The following is a 7,021-nucleotide window of genomic DNA, read 5'->3' on the forward strand; positions in this document are numbered from 1 at the left end:
GAGGAATGCACCAAGCAGGGGTAGGTGGTAGATAAGATAAGGGTTTGTTTATTGGCTAAGGTTTCCGATGCACGAGGGCAACATGCTTTGCTAAAAGGTATATAACCTTTGTATAATTTGCATTCAGGGTCCCCTCCTGGCTAGCAAGGGGGCACCACGCTCGAGCGTAATAAACTTAGTGTCTTTTGGGAACTCTGCAGTTGTGGACTTTGTTTCTGTGCCTCAGCCTAGATTCGAACTGTGCGTGACCTATCAGGTATAATTCGCAGCACTGGTGTGCGTGTCCTACCAGGTGTAATTCGCAGCATTTGTGTGCGTGTCCTACTGGGTGTAATTCGTAGCACTTGTGTGCGTGTCCTATCAGGTGTAATTCGTAACAGTTTTGGCGACCACGAAGGGACGCTAGGCTCGCCCCAACAAGCAAGACTACACTCCTCCTCTCGGACAGCTCCAGCCGGCACAGGGTGAGTTCACCTTTGAGAACTCCGAGGAGGGGGGGGTGTGAGCCGTCGCTTAGGCGATAAGGTGGCACATTTTGTGTTCTTTTGGTAGCCCATTATGGGTTCTGGGCAGAGTGTAAGTAAGGGGACCCCTTTAGCTGAAATTCTTGAGAATTGGGGAAATATCTCTGGCACCCATGGGTTAGGCAGGAAGAAAGCTGTTATTTTATGTAAGGTTGAGTGGCCAGCACTAACAACTCAAACATCTGTTGAATGGCCACCGGATGGGTCCTTTGCTGGGGATACATTAACAACGCTTAGAAGAAGGCTGGAGGACAAAGCTCCAGCCCAAATGGATTATTGGTATGTATGGGACAACTGGGCTTATGCGCGTGCGAAAGGACGTCCTCTTTCCTCCTCCTTTTCCTATCTATCTCAGGGGTCTTCAGCCCCGCTCTGTGCTATGCCTGTTTCTTCTCCTCCCCGGCCTGTTTCTGCCCCTCCCCCGGCTTACCCTCGGCTTTCTGACTTATGCCTATCATCTCCTTGCTCGCCACCCCCCTGCCCGTGCGGGCCCACCATTGACCCACCGGTTACTCTGCAAGCTCCCCTCATTCAGCAACCCCTTGTTACTCATAATACGGACGGAAGTGAACGGTTTGCTTTTCCCTATGTTCACCGCCCTTTTGGCCCAGGCGATTTAGTAATATGGCAACAGCAGATGCCTCGCCTGCGTGACGATCCAGAGAAGGTTCTGCAAACCATTCGGTCTGTATTTACCACATTTAATCCTACATGGGGAGATGTCCAGGTAATCCTGGACACACTTTTTACCCCTGATGAAAAATATTCCATTCTGGATGCTAATAGGCGCTGGGCAGGGGAGGATAGTACCCGGGTTTCTTGGCCCCTGACTGATCCCAATTGGAATCCTAACGTGCCTACTCCGATGGGCCTTTTAAAGGCGGGTAGAAACGGCCTTTTAGAAGCTGTACGTAAAGCTGGTAGTAAAACGGCTAACTGGTCTAAAATTCGTGAATGTCGGCAAGAGCTTACTGAGCACCCCCCGCCTTTTTGGCCCGGTTGTCCAAGCAAGTTCGTGTATATGGGGGCGGTATAAACCCTGAGGCAGAGGAAAACCGTCCTATGATGGTCTCCTTTTATGTTGATCAGGCAGCATCAGATATAAAAAAATATTTTTCTGAGCATGTGCCCGATTGGCCAGGAAAACCCCTCCAGGAGGTTGTCCGCCTGGCCACCTTTGTGTTTAACGGCAGGGACGAGGAAAAAGCACGGGAAAAACGTAAACAGAAGAAGGAGGAAGTAAGTATGTTAGCTGCTGCCTTGCAGGCTCCTTTGGGAAACCAGCATTGGCGAGGGCGCGAAGAGATGAGGGGAAGGGGGCATGGACGGGGGACAGGAGGAGGGGGAGGTTGGGATAGAATGAGGGAGGGGAATTGTAATTATTGTAAACAACCAGGGCACTGGAGGAGGGAGTGTCCCCTGCTTCCCCGAGGGGCTCCTTGGAAGAGCCAGGTAGAGGCTAATCCTTCTTTTCCCCCTAACATCCCCCAGAACCTTGTTAACCCCCAGTGACTAGAGGCGGAGGTTTTGGGGACTTTGGGAGAGTTGGAATGGGACTTGGGATTACAGTCACAAATTTATTTAAAGGTGGGGGAACACCTTGTGCCTTTTCTAGTAGATACTGGGGCCACTCTCTCCACTTTAACTTTTGTTCCGGGCTCTCTGTCCGATACCAAGGTTTGGGTGCAGGGTATAGAAGGTAATCCCTGCCCGGCCCCTTTATCCTACCCTGTCCCTATCGAGCTTGGTTCTTTAAAGCTATCACATAGATTTGTTGTAATGCCGGAGGGCCCCGCAAACCTCCTCGGGCGGGATGTGCTGGGCAAATTGGGGGCACATATATATTGCGCCCCCGAGGGGCTCCGCATGTCTGTCCCGGACTCGGCGGTTGCTTCTCTTATGACATCGGTTACACCTATTCCTGGTGTCCCCTCTGAATTGTCCAGTGTTCCCCACGCTTTGTGGAGCACAAATCCTACTGATGTGGGTCTTCTTAAATCAGCAGTTCCAGTGAGTCTGAAAACAGGGGGCGGACCGCCTCCGTCCGTAAAACAATACCCCTTGCCGAGGGAGGCGGAAGAAGGCATCTCACTCCTTATTGACAGTTATTTAACTCAGGGGGTTTTAGTCCCTTGCAGTTCGCCCTGTAATACTCCCATTCTTCCAGTAAGGAAGCCTAAACCGGGACCAGACGGGCGTCCAGTCTATCGATTTGTTCAGGATCTTCGGGCTATAAATGGTTATGTTATAGCCCCCCATCCAGTTGTCCCTGATCCGAGCACTATTCTAACGCTAATTCCTCAGTCAGCCACTTGCTTTACTGTCATAGATTTGTGTGCAGCATTTTTCAGTATTCCTTTGCACCCTGATTCTCAATATTTATTCGCATTTACCTGGAAGGGTCAGCAGCTAACATGGATGCGTCTTCCCCAGGGGTTCTCAGGATCCCCTACTATTTTTTCCCGAATTCTCACCGAGGATTTAAAAGACATTGTTTTGCCTAGTTCGTCTGTCCTGGTTCAGTATGTGGATGATTTGCTAATCGCTGCCTCAGATTATAACGCATGTTTAATTGACTCTGTTGTTTTGCTTACTGCATTAGCTAATAAGGGTCATTGTGCTTCCCCATCCAAGTTGCAGCTGTGCCTAGATCAGGTAATTTATTTGGGTTTTGTAATTAGACCTGGGGAGCGCTTACTATCCCCTGATAGGGTGCGGGCAATCCAGGATGACCCACGTCCGACTACAAAAAAGCAGTTATGGGCTTTCCTGGGGGCTGCAGGGTTCTGTCGACCCTGGGTTGTGGCTTTCGGAGAATTGGTAAAACCGTTAGTTCAAGCTACTACAACACTGACCCTCGATCCTGTCTCCTGGACCCCGGAAATGGAAAATGCTTTTAAATCCGTCAAAAAGGCTCTGATCTCTGCGCCCGCCTTGGGATTCCCGGATTACGGTAAACCATTTTCTCTTTTCACTCATGAACAGCAGGGAGTGGCTAGCGGCGTCCTTTTGCAATACCTGGGGGGTCGCCCACGCCCCGTAGCCTATTATTCAGTACAACTGGACCCTGTGATTCAGGGCTCTGTCTCCTGTGTACGGTCTGTTGCTGCTGCTGCTGTCATGGTTGAACGGTCACGACCTATTGTTCTGGGGCACCCTCTAACTGTCTGGGTCCCTCATGAGGTTGAAATTCTTTTAAAACAGCATTCTACACAGGCATTGTCTCCACAGCGGGCTCATAAATATGAGCTAATCCTGTTGGCCGCTGACAACGTTACTTTACGCCGCTGTAACATCCTCAATCCAGCCACAATGCTACCCCTCCCAGAGGACGGTACCCCTCACCATGTATGCATGGATGTCGTCGCGCAGAATGGTAAGCCCCGCCCGGATTTAGCGGACTCCCCTTTAGTAGAGCCCGATTTACTTCTTTTCACAGATGGGTCCTCGTACTATTTAAATGGCCACCGGGTCTCGGGCTATTCAGTTACCTCTCAGGCAGACGTTATCGAGGCTGCCCCCCTACCACCTTCCTTCAGCGCCCAGAGTGCAGAGTTACACGCGCTTACCAGGGCTTGCTTATTGTCTTCAGGAAAAACTGTTACCATTTATACAGACTCTAAGTATGCTTTTGGGGTTTGTCATGCTACAGGCCAGCTCTGGAAGCAACGAGGATTTTTAACCTCCTCAGGCACAAAAATCGCTAATGGCCCTCTAATCTCTGCCCTTTTGGAAGCTATTCAGGCCCCTCGTCAGGTGGCGGTGGTTCATTGTTATGCGCACAGGCAGTCTAACAGTGTTGTATCTCAGGGCAATGCATTAGCTGATTCAGCCGCAAAGGCTGCAGCTCTACAGCCCCTTCTGGTTTCGGCTTCCCTCCCCCTGGATGTGTCCTTCCCACCTGCTGACTGGACACTGCTGTATGCTGACGTATCCTTGGAGGAGCTGCATGACTGGAAACGCTGGGAGGGATCTAAGGGCTCCGATAAGGTTTGGCGGATCGGGAACAAACCTATTCTCCCCCGTCGTTATCTACTCACAGCTGCTCATTATTTTCATTCCCTGGGTCACGCTGGTATTCAGGGCACGGTGGCTGCCATACTAAAGTTCTGGGCAGCACCGCATGTTTATCCCGCGGTAAAGCGAGTTCTTGGCTCCTGCCCTACTTGCCTGGCCTTCTCTGCTAAGACTCGGCTCGATGCCAACTCAAAAGGGGGGAGACCCTGGGCAAACTTCCCGTTTCAGCGCTTGCAGATGGACTACGCAGAAATGCCCAAATGCTCAGGGTTTCACCACCTCCTTGTTATAGTGGACCAACTTTCCGGATGGCCTGAAGCAATACCAACCAGAAAGGCAGATGCAAGATCTGTGGTCAAGTTCTTAATGAAAGACATTGTACCCAGGTTTGGTGTCCCTGAAGTCATTGATTCAGATCGGGGCTCACACTTTACTGCAAAGATTTTGGAGGAACTGTACCGGTGCTTGGGGATTATTCGACAATTACACACCCCGTACCACCCCCAGTCTGCAGGTCAGGTGGAGCGCATGAACCGAACAATAAAGACAATGGTAGCAAAGTTTTGTAAGGAAACTGGACTTAAGTGGCCAGAGGCCTTGCCTATAGTTTTATGGCATATAAGACGAACGCCACGCATGCCCCTAGGCCTGTCCCCATTTGAGGTACTGTTTGGGAGACCAGCTTTGGTCCCGGGAACTTATGTTCCTGCACATGCTAGCCTCTTGGATGGAGATGAAACTTTGGCCAGATATGTTGCTAGACTGCAAAAGGAGCTGACTGACAACCAGTCTGAAGCTCAGTTGTTTCAAACCGCACCCTTAGGGTTACAAGTTCATTCCTTTAAGCCAGGGGATTGGGTAATGGTAAAAAAGATCCCCCGCACCGACCCCCTGGAACCCCGGTGGGAGGGGCCGTACCAGGTTCTGTTATGTACTTATTCTGCTTTAAAAGTTGCAGGTAAAGGTTCCTGGATTCACCATAGCTACGTCAAGTTGGCAACAGAACCCCCACCTGACCCTGGCGAGCCAGCAGACGAGCCACTTCACGAATGAACACTACAACCAACCCATGGACTGAGCTTTCCAGCTACTGGGACCTTCATAGCCCACCAAGACTTTTTGTGTTCCTGTTTATTGGACTTACATTGGGGGTAGTGTTTTTTGTATGGTACAGGGGAGGATGTCGACATTGGTATGGTTTGCCTGGGGGATCCTCTCCCTATTCCCAAGTCCAGTACAAGGATGGGAGGGCAATAGCTTTTTAAATTTAACCCGTGCTATCAAACAGGGTGTAAATCGAACGCAGTGTTGGATTTGCATTCATACCCCCACATATTTAGGTCAGGGAGTCCCGTTGGTAGGGGTACCTATCCCCCTTAATCGAATGCTCCAAACCAAGCTATGGGCAAACACTACATTTAATTGGAATGTTACAATCCAAATATGGTCTATTGATATGGTGGCCCAGGGTAATTATGCTTTATGTGTGTCACGACGTAAGGGCATAGAAAATACAGTTTTTGTAGGGAATTTTGTAGGGTGCAAGGACACCACCCAAATCAGCTCTGGTGCGGGAGGCCCCTCTACCTACTCCAGAACCCCGTGGCCAGTCCCCGAGGGGTCTGGCTGGTATTGGTTATGCAATCACACAGCCTATAAGGTTCTCCCAGCAGGATGGTGTGGTACATGTACCTTAGGGGCTATAGTACCCGCCGTGACAGTACACCAGAACCTGACCCGGGGAGAGATCCGCAATCTAGTATGGAGGGACCGACGAAGTATTCCTTTAAACCCCCTTTCTTATCGGCCCAAAGGCTTTCACTCCTTTGTGCGCTGGTTTCTGCCATGGTTGGGAGTAAGCGAGCTGGAAAAAGCTATAGTTAACATTTCAGCTGCTTTGGAACTAATGGCAAATGCTACTGCAGATGCTCTCTCTGCCCTTCAAATTGAAGTCACCCAGCTATCCCAAACTACATTGCAAAACCGCCTAGCCCTGGATTATCTCCTTGCAAATCAGGGTGGGGTTTGTGCTCTGGTCAATTCAAGCTGTTGCGTATTTGTAAATCAGCATCATAGGGTGGAAACTGACATCCACATCCTCAAGCAACAGGCAGCCCTATTCCACCACATCAGCCTTAACACTACCAGCGCCGGATTCCAGGAGAATCATAGAATCATAGAATCATAGAATATCAGGGTTGGAAGGGACCCCAGAAGGTCATCTAGTCCAACCCCCTGCTCAAAGCAGGACCAATTCCCAGTTAAATCATCACTGGGAGGTCTGGGACTGGCTCACCTCATGGCTACCGGATGTTGGGACTTGGGGACGGCGTATTTTGTATTTACTTTTTTTGATTGTTATTGTCTTTGCGTTATTTTTTGTATGCCTACAATGCTGCAGTATGTGCTGTCGGCAGTTGCTAACCCTGCAGCGCGGTTACTCAGCCCCGATATAGCTTACTGACGTAAAAAAAAAAAAA

At 50.1% G+C, this 7,021-nt stretch overlaps 1 long non-coding RNA gene across 3 annotated transcripts; it reads left to right on the forward strand.

Annotated features, from left to right (window-relative positions):
* Positions 1 to 121: 121 nt before the first annotated feature.
* On the forward strand, positions 122 to 6,670 carry LOC311511575. 3 transcript variants are annotated; one of them, XR_014709302.1, is made up of 3 exons: positions 122 to 464; positions 1,647 to 1,763; positions 5,494 to 6,670. It is a non-coding gene; the product is annotated as an uncharacterized lncRNA (long non-coding RNA). The 3 variants fall into 3 exon arrangements; XR_014709303.1 differs by having other exon boundaries at positions 1,666 to 1,763; XR_014709304.1 differs by having other exon boundaries at positions 1,718 to 1,763.
* Positions 6,671 to 7,021: the final 351 nt, after the last annotated feature.

The sequence above is a fragment of the Lepidochelys olivacea genome, assembly GCF_965140295.1.
Source record: "Lepidochelys olivacea isolate rLepOli2 genome assembly, chromosome: 23".
In the NCBI taxonomy this organism is placed as follows: Eukaryota; Metazoa; Chordata; order Testudines; family Cheloniidae; genus Lepidochelys; species Lepidochelys olivacea.